Source organism: Leucopleurus acutus (assembly GCF_964270905.1).
Source record: "Leucopleurus acutus genome assembly, chromosome: 3".
In the NCBI taxonomy this organism is placed as follows: Eukaryota; Metazoa; Chordata; class Mammalia; order Artiodactyla; family Delphinidae; genus Leucopleurus; species Leucopleurus acutus.
The window spans coordinates 108,864,645-108,885,888 of record NC_139145.1 but is presented as its reverse complement, the minus strand read 5'-3'; the positions used below and the strand labels follow the sequence as shown (position 1 = coordinate 108,885,888).

Genomic DNA, 21,244 nt, shown 5'->3' with positions numbered 1-21,244 from the left:
ATTACAAAATTCATTTTTGGACTAATAGAGAAGTTAATCATTTGAAATTATCCTGCAACAATTACTTTTATATTGTACTGTAGCAATTTTGCAATAGTGATAAAAAGAAACTATACATTTAGAACATTCTACAAACTTTTATGTATAAAAATGTCCACTAATTTAGAAAATTATGTGGGGAAAAAAAGGTGGACAAAACTTATAGGGCACATACCAGGATAAAATTAAAGTAAATTGTATATCAAACTCTATGATTTTCATCGGGCCAAAAAATATGTTTTGTAGTACAATGTTGTACATAGGGATTTAGGAGGAATGATTTATTATGAGTCCCTTACCAGCCTTTTTTTCTTCTCCCGTGCTTCTTTAATTTTTTTTCTTTTGAAGTAGTATAACATTAAAAAGAAGATTGATATTAAAAGTTGGCATATTATTCCATAACCCTAAAATAGCAATCACTTGATTTCTATTTATTACATTGCAGCTTTTTTTTTCTGCATGCATCTATATTTTATGTAGTTGAAATTTTATATCCCCCATCCTAATTATATCACAAGGCATATAATTGGAACAGCCTATCAGATGACTGGAGGAATGATAATGTTCTCAGTTTTGAATCATAGAAATAAATTACCAATAAAATGGTGACAGATTTATTCTTACAAGAAATAATGAAGGAAGGTGAATAAACAAAGAGATTTTTAGGCAGAAATGAAGTAAGTTGAAGAAGTTCACACTGGGACACTTTAAACTGTCTCAATCATCTTGTTAGAACTGGTGTGAAGGGAATTCCTCACCTAAGGAACACCATTAATATAGACTGTTGAGGGCTGGAGAAGTTGGAAGAAATAAAACATGCATTTGACTCAATTTTTTTCAGGAGATTACATTCTTTTGCTGAGGTAGCAAAATATATAACTATGGACAGATGAGAATAACATATCATACTTGTGACAGTTGTGTTATCTGGATGCCTGTATTCAAATTCTGATGCAAACACTTACTTAATAAATTATATTAGATAATACATGTTTTTCCAAAGGCCAGTTTTATTATTGGAACAATGGAATAATAAAAGTTTCTTATAATATCATTAATGCTTTATCTAAATCTTTTAAGGAAATCCACAGGGTAGGTCTAATTATTATCCTCATTACAGATTAGAAAGCCAGTAATCCCAGAGAGGATGAATAATGTGACCAAGTTTACAAAGTTTGTAAGTTGGGGTTTGAATACTGCCTATTTTGAGGGTCAAGCTCTTATCTACTATACTATATTACCCTTGACTATTATACTAAACTATATTGTCATTGACTATATGGTTGCTTGAGGGTCATATGCAGTAAATGAAATCATTTTATAAATAGTAAATTTCTGTAATATTAGTTATTTTCCACTGATACAGTCTTAATGGTTATTATTTGAAAGGCTTACATAATATTTTTATTAGATTGGCATTTCAAAATTTAAATAGCCATAACATTACTATAGTCATTGTTTCATTTTTTAAAAATAAATCTACAGTTTTATTAAGACAAAAACTGACACTGTTGGTATGAAGTTTAACATTTAAACAAAAGTTTTCACAGAAATCTAACACATGCCTAAAAAGATTTTACAGTGGAGTTCTAGATGCAGGTCTAGACGATGTCAAGAAATGATGGATCTGATGATTCAAGACAGTGTTTTGGGTTTTAGTTAATTCTTAGGATTAAAAAAATTTGTTTTGTTTTAAAGTGAACCACTGCCCCAGTATGAAAATTTAATCTTCTCCTGAGACCAGGGCTTCTGAAATCATTCAACTCTTGAAGTGATTCAGTGAACTTGTACTGTCAGTGACTGAACCCTGCCACCAATGGTTTCAAAGTTCAAAACACAGAGGCTCCAAGAGTTTTCCACCTGAAGAGCACTGACCCTTGTCTTTCCCTACTCTCTCATCTCCTATACCACCATCTGCCCTTCCTCAAATACTTCAGCCAGTGGCTTGGGTGGAGAAGCTCATATTTATAACTTCATAATTGGAAAAGAAAGGGTCTTCTTGTCAATTTCAATAATTAGCACCTCTAAGACAGGATGATCTGCCTGTGTATACACTCCAATAAAACTGTTCCTCCTCAACCAGTTTCCATCCCCCAAATAGCAGCTTTGGTAACTTCTTAACTGGCTTGGTCCTTTTTCAGAAACAGCATTAAGCTCAGTCAGGGAACACCTTGGCTTCTAAGTTTCAGGCATTCACAACTTTTAAACAGTCTCTCACAGTTCTCATTTAGGTTGCCAATGACATTCTTTGAAAGGATAAAATATTCTGAACACAGAACCGAATCATTAGTTGTTCTTTCCTTTGTTTCACCATTTCTGCCATCAGGCCCCAAATTTTAACAAAATTGATCCTAACCCATCTCCCTTCTTTCCCACTCCATCCCTCCCACCCCAAATAATACACCAATAATAGCCAACCACTACATACATGCTACGCTGTAAAAATGCAGAGTTAACACTATTGGGAAGAAGGCTGTGGGCTGTGGAGATACTCTTTGAAGATCTACAGTATTTTTTGCTCTCCCACATCCCATTCTGCAAGTTTTGTCCTTCATAGAAGGCCCTTTGCTTTTCTCAGCAAAATTCAGAATGGGTTGCCTTGAAACACTGACCCTCCTTCCCCTCCACTAGGATGGGTGTGCAAACTATACAGCAAGGAACAGCTTTAAAGCACTTGGGCTGCTGTAGGGCACAGAAGATGTCAATGGACATCTTTTCAAGCCACCTTTATGGTGTCAAGACAAGTAGAACTCCTTCTTTCCCCACTTGAAGCCCACATTCAGATGTGACAGAGATTGGTACTCAGGGGAGTTAATTCTTGTCATCTGTTTTGTCATCATCCTCTGAGGGGTAGGAATGCCACGTCAGCCTTTCCTCATAGAAGGTTATGACAACCTGTGGGCACTTGACATTGGCTTCCTTGGCAGGGACCAGGTCAGCCTCATCAGGTTTTCCATTTCATCAGGAACACAAGTTCTCCACTGGAGTCTGTAGCTCCAATAATCTCCTCCGGTTCCAAACCCTGGGCAAAGCCTAGTGGCTTTTCTGACTCTTCTTTCTTCTTCTTTGGTTTGCTCTCCTCCCCCTTATCTTCCAAATCAGGATCAGCTTTGCGCTTGCCTCCCTCTGATTTATGTCTCGTGTGTTGTTTTCTGACTGCAGCAATTCGGCAATGAGGTCGGGGCAGTCCAGGTTTTCTTCTGGCTCCCATGTGTCGTCCTCATCTGAGAACCCCGTCCACTTTAGGAGGTACTCCACTTTGCCTTTTACCACCCAACAGTCGAGAACTTTTTCCACCACATATTCTTCTTCTAGCACCTCCTCCACTTCTTGTTTTGTTTTTCCCCATAGTGCCCGCCAGCTTTCTGGTATAAAGGGTGATGCTTTTCAGGGCAGCGTCTACGAGCCCGAGAAGAATTGGTGTCGCGCTACTGGCGTGTTTTGTCGGGCCGGCCCGGGGGAGTGACAACCAGGAAAGCAACAAGCCGGTTGACCGCGGTTGAGCCCCTCACTGAAGCAGCGTACCGCAGGCTCCAGCTAATGGCCTTCCCCCATTGTTTCATTTTTTTTGCTAGGTTTTTAGATATTTATCATTAGAGATTGTTTAATTATTATACATGTGTATTTTTAAAAGCTTTAGTTCCTTTTGCTCTTTAGGTAAATTATTTCAAATCAATTTCAATATCAAAAAATAGAAATATGATTTTCCTTCATACATACTGCCAGACTATTCTCAAAAATAGCTACAAATATTTACAATACCTCCTGTGTTTAAATATGCTGGCTTCATCTCATAAACATTGTATACTACATAATTTTTAATATATTATTTTAAAGAAGAGCTATATTCTAAGACTGCTTTGTTTTAATTTCCTTGATTATTACTGCGTATTTAATTACATTATATGTTTATGGTATGTTTTGTCAGGTCATACTTATGCAAATACACCTATGTCATTATAGATGTTAACCTCATATTTGAGGTTAAAATATTTGATGACAGTTGTTTCTTTTAATTTTCTTCTTTTTCATTTTGCAAAAAATTAAAGTTTTTATTTGTAGCTGCCAATACTTTTTGTGTAGTTCATTTAATTGCATCAAGTTAGAATATTATCACCAGTATGACAATTATTCCATTATTTTTTACAGTGAATTTGTTAGTCCACTTGGACTTTCTTGTTACTTGTTATATTTTATAAATGCAATTCATGATCCAATTTATCATGTATATTTATACCTTTCCAGATTGAGATATGTTATGGGAAACCATGCAAAATTTTCCTCCCCCTAAATGTGGACATTTGATACTCTTTCTCTTTATTGTACTATATTATGCTATTTATTCTTGCTTGCTTTTTTTGCATTTACTTAGTTTTACTGGCTTCAGATCAACACACTTAGTATGGTTTTAACATCCTCTCCCTGTTCTGCTTAAAACTGATCCTGGTTCTGCTTATTTGTACAAACTCAAAAATTTGGGGGCCTGATCAAATGGGAAAAGAGCCTAAAGAAATGGAATATGATGTTTACTTTCTCTTCCTTTATTGCTTTCATGGGAGGTATGTGAATTCATGAGTCCTTTGAGTGTTGGCAGCTGACAGAGGCCTGTGTTCTCTTGGCTCAGTAAGGTAAAGGATGGCTAACAAGGTGGAAAATGGCTGGAAGAAGAGAGCGGGATAAACTCACATTTGAATGAGAAACCAGAATACCTATATACTGATTTAGACAGCTTTAAGGAAAATGATTTTCAACTATTTTAAAATGACCCCAGAGTTTGAGAAATTGGACATTGTTCAAATTAACAATGTTTACTCTTTGAATGACAATTATGAAAATGAAAAGGCAAGCCACAGAACTGGAGAAAATATCTGAAATGCTAAATCTGACAAAGGACTTGCTTCTAGAATATAGAAAGTCTTCTTGTAGCTCAACAGTAAGAAAACAATCAACCACATTTGAAAATGGGCAAAATATTTAAGATACTTCACAAAAGAATATATATATATATATATTCTTATATATATATATAGTTGTCCAATAAGCCCCTGATAAAATGTTAGATATCACTAGATATCAGAGAAATGCAGATTAAAAGCACAATGAGGTACCATTACACACCCATGATAATGGAGGAAAGTGAAGAGTCTGACAGTACAAAGTGTTGATGAGGATTTGGAGCAACTGTAAATCTCATACCCTGGTGATGACAATGTAAAATGGTATAATAATTTAAAAAGTTTACTTAGCAGCACCTTAAAATCTTAAACATATACCTAACTTTAGCCATTCACTTAAGTATTTACCAAAGATAATAAAAACTTCTGTTAATGCAAAGATAAGTTCATGAATGAACATAGCTGCTGTAAACAAAATAGCTCAAAGTTAGAAACAAATCAAATATCCATTAATGAAAAACTTACTTGCAATTTATTGTATCTCAGTAAAGTTGATTTAAAAATGTCCTAGAACACATTCTAGTTTGTTCTGAATTAAAGTGATGTGAGAGCCAAGCTTAACTCATATCCCAGCAAAAATGAAAAAGGTGAACACCGTTTTCTTTTCCTCTGAGTTTCTCCTTTTAAAATACTTTATAATACAATGCCAAAGGTACATGTATAATAGTCTTCCTGCCTATATTTAGACCACATACATGACGAAATAAGTAAAAACTTGTCTAAATGCATTTGAGTCTTTGTTTGCCTGATTCAGTACTTGGACTCAGTTTAATCATATCCCAACATGTGGCTAGGCAAGAAGCTCTAAAAACTCAATTCACATGTGAGATATCCATGCCCAAGCTACAAAGAGCTGAAATGACTGAAATGTCAATGTACCTACATCTGCATAACTTGTTTTCATGCACAGTGAGATTCCTATTAAATCCTTCTTCTAAAAGAAGTTAGATTTTGGCACAACAATTCCCTGCTGCTTTTTCATATGGCTCACTTTCCTTTACCATTATATTTGAAACTGCATCATTACGATTGCAGAACATGAACTTATGGTATGTGATGATGCTTTGAGGTAGAAGCAACACAAATGAGAGTTGAAAGCCATAATACTTCCTTATCCTTACCTTCTGTTTGGGGGCTGAATATATTCTTTCTCTTTTCCCGTCCATTTGCATGTGGCTATAAAAGGCCTCTGTGTTTTGGGCTTGGATCTTTATTTTTTTCTATTATAATTGGAAATACTATATTTTCATTTCTATTTCACTTCTAAGGCTTCTACTGCTGTAAAAATTCAGAGTTAAATCTCAGGTTGTATACAGAGCTTTTTCACAGACAACAGAATGAAATAATGTAAGTATTTTACATGACAAATAGCAATTTCCTTACAGCTTTCTTGAGAGGACTGTGAATTTCTCTAAAGGGAGAAATACTAGAGAAAATTTCAATAAAGGCCATATCCAAAAATAAAATTGATATCTATAATAAATCACCTTTAGTACTCTAGCACCAAACAATGTCTTGACTAAAGCTGGAAGGAATATTACCAGAGTGCTCCAGTGTATAATAATTTTGGTATTTTTCCTCTATATATAGTACTAAAATCCTCCTAGTATTTGAAGTTGTACTCTATATATTTCCTTTTGTAAAAGATAATGTGGTCTGAGATTTTAAAAAGTCAAATAAGCAAGATTTTATTTTCTTTGCACTGACTAAAATAAAACAACAAAAAAACGAATAATAAACTTATTAGCTATTTGATTGGCATGAAAACAACTTCCATAACAGAATTATTTTAAGTCTTCATATATCAAATTAGTAGAAGCACAACTTTCTCAATGTATAGCTTTTAGAATAGCTAACATATATTAAGTGCTTACCATAGAAACATACTTTTAGTTAGCAATTACTACTACTTGGCATTTTTATAATCTAATAGGGAATAAATCTGTTTTTATAAACTAAAGGAATTAAACTTGAACATCTGTGAAGGACATGTAGACTGGATTGTTATCAATTATAATATAATCTAAATCAATACTGAATCAGATAACTCTACATTGCTATTACCAATATCATTTATAGATGTAGAAATTGAAGCTTAAAGAGAGTAATTAACTTGGACAAGCTCACAGAGTACTTAAGTGGCAGACTAGAATTGAAATCCTGGCCTATCTGACCCCAGGACTCAGGACCTTTGGTTGCTAATTTTATATCCAAAGCTTAATTTGTCTCTGGAAATTACATCTATGCTCACAAAGGTATTAATTTTGTTCTTCATCTTTAACAATGTGTGTTTCATCTTTCAGGTCATGGGCTACCTTTGTTATTTAAACAACATAACAATAACAATGATATACCCGCATCATTGTTTATTAGAATCTGTGCTGAATGTTTCTTTTTTGTTTTTGTTTTTGTTTTTGCGGTACGCAGGCCTTTCACTGTTGTGGCCTCTCCTGTTGCAGAGCACAGACGCGCAGGCTCAGCGGCCATGGCTCATGGGCCCAGCCGCTCCGCAGCTTGTGGGATCTTCCCAGACTGGGGCACGAACCCATGTCCCCTGCATCGGCAGGTGGACTCTCAACCACTGCGCCACCAGGGAAGCCCTGTGCTGAATGTTTTAAAGAAATTATTTTATTCTGTACTAAAAGCTACCTTACTATTTTCATTTTTTTAAAAAAGATAACCAACATTTAGAGAGGTGAAAGTCCCAGAACAATGTTACACAAGAAGAATGGTTTTAGAGCTGGGATACAAATCAAGTTCATGTTATGCAAAGTTCAAACAGGCTTTCAACGACTAAGGCTTCATTGCCTCAGAGAGTGACCCACTGAAATGGTTTTTCCCAACTTCTCCTTCTCAGTTGCTCAGATGAGACTTCCTTTTCAGTCTAATGATACATGTTCTTATTTCTGCAACAACAGTATATCCAAATACATGTCTGAAATTTTGTTAATGAGAGGCTATATAGCATAGCTGTAAAGAGTATAGGTCAGGTCAGGAGCAGAGAGACCTGGGGTGAGTCCCATCTCCCACACTAGCAAATTAATTCACTAGAGGTAGTACAATTGGCTTGTCTAGTTTCTACCATGATTCTCTATTTCCTTCCCCGTATTTACTTATATCCCATATGTATTTCTCTTATTTTCTTCCAAGGACAACAACTTCTAGACCTTTAGACACTTGACCTTGGACCTAATGAAATATTCGTTGATTATATTAATTCTAATTTACCTATAATAATGGGTATCATTTACAGAGTACTTGCAATTTGCCAGGCTCTGTGCTGAGCACATGTTCTTCAATATTTGGTATTATCCTACCAAACACTTTAACAGGCAGGTACAATTATCATTCTCATTTTTTAGATGAGGAAACTCAGGCCTCAATACATTAGTTTTTCCAAGGTCTCACAGCTTCTATGTGGTGGGGTCTATATTTAACTTGAGATCCTCTGAATCTTCATTTTTAATGACTACAAACTACACAATGCTCAATGTTCTCATTTATATGTTATGTTCTACAAAAGCTTGGATTTACAGTCTGGGATAGTTCTATTTATTTTTAGATTCTATACTTAAGGTTTTATCATTCAAATATTCTGGCAGTTCAGCTAGTAAGAGAATAGAGCTCTGTTTGAACATTTAGGATGATACAGAGAAGGCCATTTTACTTAGGGGAAGCCTTGGAATTCTTCCAGGTATTTATCACCTTTTCCTGACCGACAGAAGAAAAGTGACTAATTCAGTTACCTACATTTTTTACCCTTGTCTGATTTGCTTGCTGAAATTTAGAGCTAGTCCATTCTGATAGCAAGACAGGCCATACATAGCAAAATCGATTTTCAAATAGTATTCTCCTGTTTGGCTAATATTGTAACTATTTGATTCAATGAAAAAATTAAGTACATAATGTTCTAGGAGGTTGAAAATATAATTAATATACATATGGCTAAACAAAAATTATCAAGTACACCCTAATGTATTTTCTTCATTTGTCACTTGACATTTACAAGGGTCAGATAAGTGCACTGATGTTGCCATTTCCATGTTTTCCTCCAATGTTACACATAGATTTCAGAAACTGAATTCATAATATTTATCTGTAACAGACATTAAAAAAGAAATCCTTTAAGAAATCTCTTTTCAGGAGAGTTAGTAACTATTTTATCTTATTTAAATGCAAGTTACATGTCTGAAAGCACCACCAATATGAAGCAGATTTAACTTCACTGACATTACAGGTCACCTACAGACATTCAGTTTTGTGTGTAAAAGCTAAAGATGAGATAATTCATTCAAAGGTGTATGTTTGGAAAAGGGCCCAGGTGAGATGCCTATAAATTAAACATTTGGCAAATTTCCTTAGATAAATGGAAAATGTCATTTTGGAAGTTTGGTTTGGTGGATTTTAACAGCTGCACTATAAACTGTAATTGCAATTTAAACAACTTTTGATGCCACTCTAGAAAGATCTTAACCTATTTAACCTGCCACCCCTCAGTGCTTGCAAGTAAGACACAGATATAATTTTATGAACTGCTGGAGAATTTTCCCCAATTATTATTTGACTCCACAGTCATTGTTACATGTAACTCACTCAAAAGTTAACTATGATCCATAGGTCTGTGGAAAAAAAAAAAAAACAGCTTAATACTTGAATGTATGAGTCTAAATTCCAAAGGTACTTATAGAAGAAAAAGCAAATAAATATATTTGATCACTAAAAAGTTAATCTTTTCAGACTAATATTCTATGCCTATTTTTTAGAAACTCTGAAGGCAGCATGTATTTTCAGGATCAATTTTGTCTACATGAAAATAGTATGTTATTCAGTAGTATTATATGAGTTATAACTTTTGGAAAAATAAAGTTTGTAATAATTATATTTCTTTTTCATTAGGAAATTAAAAAGCATTCTTTTGGAAAGAATACAGTAAATCTCATTCAAAAGTGTGAAAGCCAAAATAAACATAAACAATGCATGCCAATTTTTAAACTATACCATAAATAACATTTCAAATGTGTCAAAAAATCATAGACATAGAAATTTTAAAACACATATTGGATTACTCAGTGGGATAGGAAAATATAAAAGTAGTAGGCCCTTATGCCGTTATTTGGCAGTTTGCGTAATCTCAAAATTTTTAACTATCTTAATAACTTAAATTATACTATTGTGGCCTCTTTTCTTCTGTTAACTTTACTTGAGGTTATATTTTTCCTTAAAAAAAAACTTGGCCATATATAGATAGCAGAGTGTTTATCTTTTGAAAAATTATTTTTTTTCAAAAGAAAAATACTTTGGTCACCTTTTCCAAAACATTGAGTTTTATGCTAGTTTGAGGTATGCTCCATCCGAATTGCAATAGATAATTAGTGTGGAATACTGAGCTAAAACTGTTTGGAAAAAATACAAATATAATGAATACCAAAGGAATTCAGTAAAGTTTTTCTGTTATAAAGAAATATATAACAAATAAATTCATTATTTAATAGATGTTTTTTGAGCCAAATATTAACACCCAATATAAAGTTGTCTTGTTCAATAATGAATTTACATTTCTAAGTGGATGATACATATAATAAAATAATGTTCAACAAAATTGTTTTCCTTTCTTATTTAAAATTTCTAATGTTTAAAATTAAAGTATCATGCATATTTTCTTCAATCTTCATTTATACTTATAATGTTTTCCTTAGATTAGTAAAGACTAATGAGTGAAATTTTAGAAAAGACACTGAAAATCCTAACTGTATTGTTATGTACCTTCAATAGTTACTTAGTGAGAGCACATACAATTAATATGCTTTGTTACAAAAATGCCAAAATGGGACATGCTTCATAATAATAATGACTTTCATTTTACCATGATTGTCTACATTATCCTTTTCATTATTTATTTTAAAAATAAAAAGTCTAACATTTGCATTAAACTTTAGTGTTTTAAGTGTTTCCACAAAAGTTATTACTTTATTTACATTATTATAATACTTTCACTAGTAATTCTTATCTTGGTTTAACACATGGGGAAATTGAGTCTCAAAAATTTCATTCAAATATTAGTAAAAATGATCTGGAACTAAAATCTTGACCATCCAACTTCAATTCCTTGATCTCTTTTATTATTCCACTGAAGGGTGGCAGAATATGTCACCCCAAAATACATCACTCTGGCATGAAAATTATTTTGATTTAAAGGCACTTGAAAAGCAGCAGGTAAAAGAAAAGCACTCTGACCCCCCTTTTTCTTCTTGAGAGCAGGAAATAAAACTCCCATGTGAAATATGTCCTCCCTGTACCAGAAGGAAAGAAATATTCTTATTACCAGAGACAGGGAGTCCAGGCTGAGGGAATTCTGTACATACATTATTAAAATGACTTTTATCTTCCTTTCATCTCTACATATATTCTACTTTTCCACAATTGCTTCTCTTTGTTCAGCTTCATATATAGCACTTAGGTTTTGCCAATCCTTTGGGAGACTCCCAGGCCTCATAAAACTTATAAGAAATAAAATTGAATGCTTTTCTTTTGTTAATCTGTCTTTTGTTACAGATCCCCAGCTGAAACCTAAGACGGGTAGAGGAAATATTTTTTCTTCCCCTACACAACTCAAGACATCTTTTCAAAAGATGCTTACTCAATTGATTATTCTCCCTGATTAGATCTCTTTAGAAGACCAATAAAACCATAAACAGAGTTTAAATTGAATTAGTTCTGTGTATGGAAGAGGGATTTAGATAATTAAAGTTAATAAATTATGACAGGCAAAAATAAACACAAGCACATACAATTTCACTAGTGCCACTAAGGACCATATTAGCTATCTGATAAAAGTCACATATGCATATTACATACGTAAATAGGTAAAATGACAGCACAATATATATGAATCATGCCACTTAAATCTTAAGTCCCATGAATGCAATTATTCCTTAAAGGGAGAAATAATTTTAGTTTAGGAAAGCAGGAAACAATGACTTACAGAAAAATAGAGACAGAAACCCAAATATTCTTCACAACTCAAAGCTCTCAGCTTGTGTAGGGACTTAAGTTTAAGCCTGGTGCTGACTCTCTGGTGCACTCTGAAGGGATGAGCCAAACCCTTAGAGATGTTACATTTTTGACATTTCATTAGCTACAGAGCTTTCCTTTTTTTTCAGTAGAGCCAAGTAAGCGTTACAGATCCCATGACTCTTTTCAAAGTGAGTCAGAGGTGGCACAGGTGCCTTAGTCAAACAATTCCCTTGCCAATAACATAACTTCTAATTAGATGTGGCATAATAATTTCTTATGGAATATAGAAAAGACTGAACCATGTTTTTTCTCCCAGAATTAGATGAAAATTAAAAGTTTTTGAAGTTTATTTCAAGACAAGGGATTACCTTTTTTCAGCCCCTTTGTGCCATTTATCTTTGCCTACTGCAGCTGCATTGGAGGCTTACCTGGTGGTGCCATGGAATGTTCCCATAACTCTTAAGGTTCTGCGACCTTTTCCATACTCAATGAGACCTTGTGCTGAGTTCACTTAGAACTCCAGAGAATATAAAATTAATCTTTTTTAGATACTTATCAGTGAGTGTGCCAAACAGGGCCCTTAGAGACTAAGAGCCTGCCTGGACCACTTCCAATTATTAATGGTCCCTGGTAATTTGAAAGAAAATGAAGTGTGAAAACAAAGTTACAAAAATTTTAATATTTTATATTTAACTAACATGTAGTTAAACATAAACATACAAAATACAATGACTTAAATGTAACCACATTACATTTGAGGTTCTTCTTGAATATGAGACTTAGGCCAAATGGATTTTCTGGTCTCTCAATAAATTAGCCTTGATATGAAACTCCTAAAATACTCAAGGGTATGGAAAACCACAAAGTGTAGCTCCCATAAATGAGTATTTTTTTAAAAGAACACTCATTTAAATTCAGGTAGTACAGTGTGAAACTAACAGCAGAAACTCTGTAGTCAGAGTCAGAGTGACGAACGTGATTATTGGCTCTGCTACTTACTAGCTGTGTGAACTTGTATTTTGTTTCCTCTCTTGTATAATGGAAATAATATTACTTATTTCATAAGGTTAATGATTTAATATTCACAAAGTGCTTAGTAGAATTCCTTGGCATATATATTTGTTGTTGTTGTTAAATAAATAAAACAAAAAAGGTAGCATTGTATATTATGTTCATCAGTGTCTATATTAGACACTCCCAAAGTTTCAGTGGCTCAAGTTAATGTGATTTATTTATCACAGTCCCATGTGAGTTTGGAGGCTCTACTGAAAAATCCTATTCTGTAGTTAAACAGGGACCCAGCCTACTTAATTTTGTGGGTCTCTCATCCTTACGTAAGTCCCAGGTATCTTCTGCATCAACTGGCCAACAGATAAATGAAAAGAGTGTGTAGAGGTTGGCTTAGGATGTTTTATGAGAGGTGCATAATTTTACCCACGTTCCACCAGCCAGTCCTGAATGACATGGCCCTGAGCAAGAAGAACAAAGGCTGCAAACTGTAGTCTTTCTGTATACCCAGGACAAGGAAACAGGGTTGATTTTCATCTGATGAACCAGGAACATACATGATAACGGTCACATTAAGATTTTATCTACCTTAAAAGAGCTTGAAAAAACAGCACAATGGTACTTAACATTCATAAGGAATCTCAATTGAATTGGTGGCTTCCACATTCTTTTTTTTTTCCAATAAAGATGTGGAAGTCAGTCATATAAAGATGGATAAGAGTGGCAATTATTTATCTTTAAATCCACTGGAAATTATTGTTAGGTTGACCATGTAAAATGAACTATATCTAGTGTATTTCTGAAATCTGTTTTTCCTTTGGACAGACCTAGTTCCTTTCCTTTCCCCTCTGTTTGTTTTATGACCCTAAAAACCAATTTTCTCTAAAGGTCATTTTACCTCTAAATATTTCTTAAATCCATCTACTTCTTTCCACCTATTTGGCATAACTTGAGATCAAATTATCATTTTTCTTGCCTGGACCATTGCATTGACTTCTGAACTGATCACCTCACATCTACCTTTGTCTGCTTCCAATTTATTTACTGCAGCCATTTGATTTTTATCTCCTAAATCTTTTTACAATCAGTCCATTTCTTTAAGTCAGCTCCACAAAAGCTAATCTAACTGACTCACGTTTCCTTCTGTGCCATTCTCTTACCCGCTCTCCACCATACAAATCATCCTTCATTTCCAGGACATGCTGAAATGCTTCCTGTCCTAGGGCTTTAGCAAATGCTGTTCCTTATGTCCAAAGGTTCTTCTCCATACATTTTTAGGTAATTCCTACCATGTGTCAGATCTGAGAGATTGCTTCTTCAAAGATGCAGTGACCTGCACAACTACATATTATTTTGTTTACTTTCTCATGGCACCTTTAATTCTTGTTCATAGAACTTTCTTATAATTGTAATTAAATAATAAGTGGTGCACTTAGATATATATCTGTCTCCTTTACTAAAATGTTGCCTATAAGATTGTGTTGATCAGAACACCACCTCTAGCACCTGACAATATGCATTACAAAGAGGAGACACTTAATTTTTATTGAACAAATGTGGCTCATTTTAATTCTGCATCACCAAATAATTTCATTCATTATCAAATTATGCTTGATTTCTTACAATATACCAAGGACTGTACTGCATACTATAGATTCAAATTTAACTGAACGGCCCTATGGTCTTTGAGTTGCTGATAATGCAGTGGTGGGGCCAAAAAAGTAAATGAAAGATAATAAAATGTAACAAGAAGTATTTGGATACAAATTTCATGAGGAAACAAATAAACATATATAATTTTTCTTTTTTAATGAGGGGATTTTCAAGAAAAGGTAATATTTTGGTATTCTGTCCTTTTTCACCTCAAATTTTGGTATCTACCAAATTGGAGAGGGCCAGTATATGCACAAAGCCCCGTGAACTTAACTTCCAAGGGCATTACTGATTGATGAAAGGAGTCTCCTTTCTCTGAGCAAAGAAGAGTTCTATCTTGATGAAGACTTCACTGATTGCAAGGAAAAGAAACAAACTCAAACTGAGTAACTGAGAAATTCATTGTAGAGGTACCATGGACAGAACAATTATTTAGGTAGGTAATAAATATAATGGTAAAAAATTTTGACCCCATGCTTTACTCATACATTGAACTAATTGTCATGCAAATATCATTTCAAATCAACTAGGTTTCCATAAAGGTGACAACCAAAAATTCTCAAGAAAGACAATTCTGAGCTATAATGTATCCTATTTGTCTTCATGAACTGCTCTGTCTTATTGTTTTTATATCTAATATTTTAATTGTAAAACCTCTCATCCAATGATTTTCTTCATTATTTGATATTCCAAATTTACCAGGACTGACTCTTCATTGTGAATTCTGTCTCAAGAATCTTACATTCCCAGTTTTATATACTAAACAAGATAGAAAAGTTTTAATTATTGCATTTTATGTTTGCATAAGGATTACTGTTGATGATTCTAGAGTCTACATTCATATTTTATTTATTCATTCTATTAATTTTATGTATTCATTTTATTTACTCTCTCATTTATTTATTCTTTACATAGTACCTGCTATGTACTAGGCACTGATTCACTGGAGATATAACACAGAAAAATACTGTTTAATGTCCGTGACCCAGATAACTCTGCCATTGCCAGTGCTATTCAAAGTATCCCCTAATTGAAAATATGAAGAGAAAACTTAGAATTACCAATGATTTAAAGTGAAAAATAAGTGAAACAGCATGATATATGGGAACCAAACATTTGAAACAGAAGAACTTACCAACAAATAATATACTCACTGAAGGAAAGACCAAATCACTCAAGTGAATAAAATAAGTATCTTGGAAGTTACTTTGAGAGGATAATACATCCATTAAAAAACATAAGATGCCCTCCACTTTTGGTACTACAGGAATTGAGATAAGCTGAAAACACTCTAGCTACAACACCGTAAGACATTCTCCATAAAATATTAAAAACAGCCCCACAGATACACCAGAAATACATCTACGCGTGGAACAACTCCTACGGAGCACCTACTGAATGCTGGCAGAAGACCTCAGACCTCCCAAAAGGCAAGGAACCCCCCACGTACCTGGTTGGGGCAAAAGAAAAAAAATAAACAGAGACAAAAGGATAGGGATGGGTCCTGCACCAGCAGGAGGGAGCTGTGAAGGAGGAAAAGTGTCCACACACTAGGAAGCCCCTTCACGGGCGGAGACTGCGGGTGGCGGAGTGGGGGAGCTTCGGAGCCACGGAGGAGAGCACAGCAACAGGGGTGCGGAGGGCAAAGCGGAGAGATTCCAGCGCAGAGGATCGGGGCCGACTGGCACTCACCAGCCGAGAGGCTTGTCTGCTCACCCGCCGGGAGAGGACTGGGGTTGGCGGCGTGAACACAGCCTGCAGGGGGTTAGTGCACCACGGCTACCCGGGAGGAAGTCCGGGGAAAAGTCTGGACCTGCCGAAGAGGCAAGAGACTTTTTCTTCCCTCTTTGTTTCCTGGTGCACAAGGAGAGGGGATTAAGAACGCTGCTTAAGGGAGCTCCAGAGACGGGCACGAGCCGCGGCTAAAAGTGCGGACCCCAGAGACAGACATGAGACGCTAAGGCCGCTGCTACTGCCACCAAGAAGCCTGTGGGCAAACACAGGTCACTATTCACACCCCGCTTCCAGGGAGCCTGTGCAGCCCACCACTGCCAGGGTCCTGGGATACAGGGAAAACTCCCCCGGGAGAACGCACGGTGCCTCAGGCTGGCAACGTCACGACGGCCTCTGCCGCCGCAGGCCCACCCCGCACTCCGTGACCCTCCCTCCCCCCGGCCTGAGTGAGTCAGAGCCCCTGAATCAGCGGTTCCTTTAACCCCGTCCTGTCTGAGCGAAAAACAGATGCCCTCCGGCGACCTACACGCAGAGACGGGGTCCAATCCAAAGCTGAGCCCCTGGGAGCTGTGAGAACAAACAAGAGAAAGGGAAATCTCTCCCAGAAGCCTCAGGAGCAGTGGATTAAAGCTCCACAATCAACTCGATGTACCCTGCATCTGTGGAATACATGAATAGACAACGAATCATCTCAAATTAAGGAGCTGTGTGGATGAAAGGCTCTTGGTGCTGCAGCCAGGAGTTAGTGCTGTGCCTCTGAGGTGGGAGAGCCAAATTCAGGACACTGGTCCACAAGAGGCCTCCCAGCTGCACATAATATCAAACGGCAAAAATCTCCCAGAGATCTCCATCTCAACACCAGCACCCAGCTTCACTCAACGACCAGCAAGCTACAGTGCTGGACATCCTAGGCCAAACAACTAGCAAGACAGGAACACAACCCCACCCATTAGCAGAGAGGCTGCCCAAAATCATAATAAGTCCACAGACACCCCAAAACACACCACCAGACGTGGACCTGCCCAACGGAAAGACAAGATCCAGGCTTATCCATCAGAACACAGGCACTAGTCCCCTCCACCAGGAAGCCTACACAACCCACTGAACCAACGTTAGCCACTGGAGACAGACACAAAAAACAACAGGAACTACAAACGTTCAGCCTGCAAAAAGAAGACCCCAAACACAGTAAGATAAGCAAAATGAGAAGATAGAAAAACACACAGCAGATGAGGGAGCAAGATAAAAACCCACCAGACCTAACAAATGAAGAGGAAATAGGCAGTCTACCTGAAAAAGAATTCAGAATAATGATAGTAAAGATGATCCAAAATCTTTGAAATACAATAGACAAAATGCAAGAAACAGTTAACAAGGACCTAGAAGAACTAAAGATGAAACAAACAATGATGAACAACACAATAAATGAAATGAAAAATACTCTAGATGGGCTCAATAGTAGAATAACTGAGGCAGAAGAACGGATAAGTGACCTGGAAGATAAAATAGTGGAAATAACTACTGCAGAGCAGAATAAAGAAAAAAGAATGAAAAGAACTGAGGACAGTCTCAGACCTCTGGGACAACATTAAACGCACCAACATTCGAATTATTGGGGTTCCAGAAGAAGAAGAGAAAAAGAAAGGGACTGAGAAAATATTTGAAGAGATTATAGTTGAAAACTTCCCTAATATGGGAAAGGAAATAGTTAATCAAGTCCAGGAAGCACAGAGAGTCCCATACAGGATAAATCCAAGGAGAAACACGCCAAGACACATATTAATCAAACTGTCAAAAATTAAATACAAAGAAAGCATATTAAAAGCAGCAAGGGAAAAACAACAAATAACACACAAGGGAATCCCCATAAGGTTAACAGCTGATCTTTCAGCAGAAACTCTGCAAGCCAGAAGGGAGTGGCAGGACATATTGAAAGTGTTGAAGGAGAAAAACCTGCAACCAAGATTACTCTACCCAGCAAGGATCTCATTCAGATTTGATGGAGAAATTAAAACCTTTACAGACAAGCAAAAGCTGAGAGAGTTCAGCACCACCAAACCAGCTCTACAACAACTGCTAAAGGAACTTCTCTAGGCAAGAAACACAAAAGAAGGAAAAGACCTACAATAACGAACCCAAAACAATTAAGAAAATGGGAATGGGAACACACATATCGATAATTACCTTAAATAATACCGTAAATGTAAATGACTAAATGCTCCCACCAAAAGACACAGATTGGCTGAATGGATACAAAAACAAGATGCATATATTTGCTGTCTACAAGAGACCCACTTCAGACCTAGAGACACATACAGACCGAAAGTAAGGGGATGGAAAAAGTTATTTCATGCAAATGGAAACCAAAAGAAAGCTGGAGTAGCAATTCTCATATCAGACAAAATAGGTCATGAAGAACCTAGGGGTAAGACGGGAATAAAGACACAGACCTACTAGAGAATGGACTTGAGGATATGGGGAGGGGGAAGGATATGCTGTGACAAAGCGAGAGGGAGGCATGGACATATATACACTACCAAATGTAAGGTAGATAGCTAGTGGGAAGCAGCCGCATAGCACAGGGAGATCAGCTCGGTGCTTTGTGACCGCCTGGAGGGGTGGGATAGGGAGGGTAGGAGGGAGGCAGATGCAAGCTGGAAGAGATATGGGAACATATGTATATATATAACTGATTCATTTTGTTGTGAAGCTGAAACTAACATACCATTGTAAAGCAATTATACTCCAATAAAGGTGTTAAAATGAAAAAAAAATATTAAAAACATGCTGATATTGTATAGCTGAGCTGTCAGGGCAGTAAGGAAAGTTCATAGGTTTTCTCCAAAAGGGAGAAAACAAAAAGTCAGAGTGGTTAAGCATGTGCTGAAGTTTTGGTAGTGGTGGTGGCAGAAGTAACAATATGCAGAAAGGTTGGAAGAGGTTGCTAATCTCTTTAAACAAAGGGACTTTTTACCTTTAAATTTTTATTTTGACATAAGTTCAGAATCACAAAAAGGTTGTGAGAATAATACACATAATTCCCAAACACCCTTCTTTAAGATTCTCAAATTGTTGAAATTTACTTACTTATAATTTTCATTTCTTCAACAGTTCTTTCTCTTTTTCTGCACCCATTTTAGATGCATCATTTGAGGATTATTTACTGAAATTAATTGAAAAAGTAATGAACAAATTGTAAACTAACAAAAATCTAGTAAAACACAACAAGAAAAGACGAAGAAAGAATTAGGAAATACCCTAAGTTCCAATATGTATATTATGTATACACAATTCTCAATTCATTTATCTCAAATTTCCTCCTGAAAAGACACATATTTTGAATGAGGAGACTGTCACTTTGGAACCAAGTAGCCAAAGTTTTAAACACATGGATATCTGATAACACAGAGCATTACTCCATCTCAGAATTATGGGAAGCAATTTCATGAAATATTAGTTTTACATATGTCTGTGACTGTTAAACAGCATTAAATGTTTCACTTTGTGCATACCTACAGAGCCATTTCTAATATCTTTGGGGTACAATAAGAGTGAAATACAATCACTAATGTAATATTAAGAAAGAAATATGATCTCTACTTAATTATTAACCTAGGAAAAAATGATTGACTATACAAGGTAAGAAATCCCTGCTCAAATTTTACATTTGATTTAATTTGCATCAATGCTTCCATTAGTTTAAAAACATTTATCAGGTTATAAACATCTCTTGGGACTTACCCTATGGAACAACATGTCTTCTGAAATTGTTCTCTGTGATTAGTTGCTTCTTATACAGAATTCATGCTGACATAATTCCCTTAAAAAAATGTGTCTATAAACATACAGATTAGTTTAGCAAGAATAGCTATTTGCTTATCTTCACTCATCTGCATATGAATATATTTTTCATTTTTGTCTATTGTTTATCTATACCTGAAAATTTATTACAGTCTTTTTGATTCACTTGTTACCTACAAACTAAGTTACCTAGAGGATTCTAGCCACCATTTTATGCTACTTTATATTCATAATTTATTTGACTCTCTCTAGGTGATGAGTCCAAAAATAATTGAAAACATGTTTCTAATACTGCTCTACTTAAATGCAAAACAGTAAAGCAGAAGTTTTGAATTATAGTTCTAAGAGCAATGTTTCTGTGTTTGGTGTTCTGGAGCTGGGTCTATGCTGGTAATGCTAACAGAAGAGTGCAATTAGTTATTCAAGTGGTTTCCAAAACTGAGTATGTGTTATATTATGAAAGTAAATTTCAATAACACTTGCATTAATTAGAAAAACATTAAAAATATTCATTCAATTCATTTTACCTAGAAATACACTATCTGAATTTCAACATCATACTAATATTGCAGTTAGGCCTGTAAATTCTTCAAATACATAGCTGCAATTTTCTGAGACTAAATTCTATCTGAAAAGCAGACACCAATTTTCCTTTTTTCTTGGCTATATAGTACACAATAACTGCAGATATCCTTCAGTGATACAGAATATCCTAGCTTGAATAAAACATTTTAAATGCTCTATCAGAAGATATTAATGTCAAAAGTATATATTTTAAGTATAAAAGCAATTTCCAGAAAGCCCCTTTTATCAGTTTCCTATGGCTGCTATAACAAATTACCACAAATGGTGGCTTAAAACAAGGGGAATTTGTTATGTCGCCATTCTGAAGTCGAAAGTCAGCATCACTGGGCCAAAATCAAGGTGTCAGTAGGGCAGTACTACTGGAAGCTTTAGGGGAGAATCCCTCCCTTACCTCAACTAGCTTCTGGTGGCTACCACATTCCTTGGCTTGTGGTCCCATCTCTCAAATTTCAGCC

At 35.6% G+C, this 21,244-nt stretch overlaps 1 pseudogene across 1 annotated transcript; it reads right to left on the bottom strand.

The window, feature by feature from the left end:
* Positions 1 to 2,850: 2,850 nt before the first annotated feature.
* Positions 2,851 to 13,575, bottom strand: LOC309958938 (chromobox protein homolog 1-like; annotated as a pseudogene). The gene is made up of 2 exons: positions 13,443 to 13,575; positions 2,851 to 3,438 (listed from the first exon to the last, which is right to left on the bottom strand). The product of its transcript is annotated as a chromobox protein homolog 1-like (transcript).
* Between the last annotated feature and the right edge of the window lie 7,669 nt (positions 13,576 to 21,244).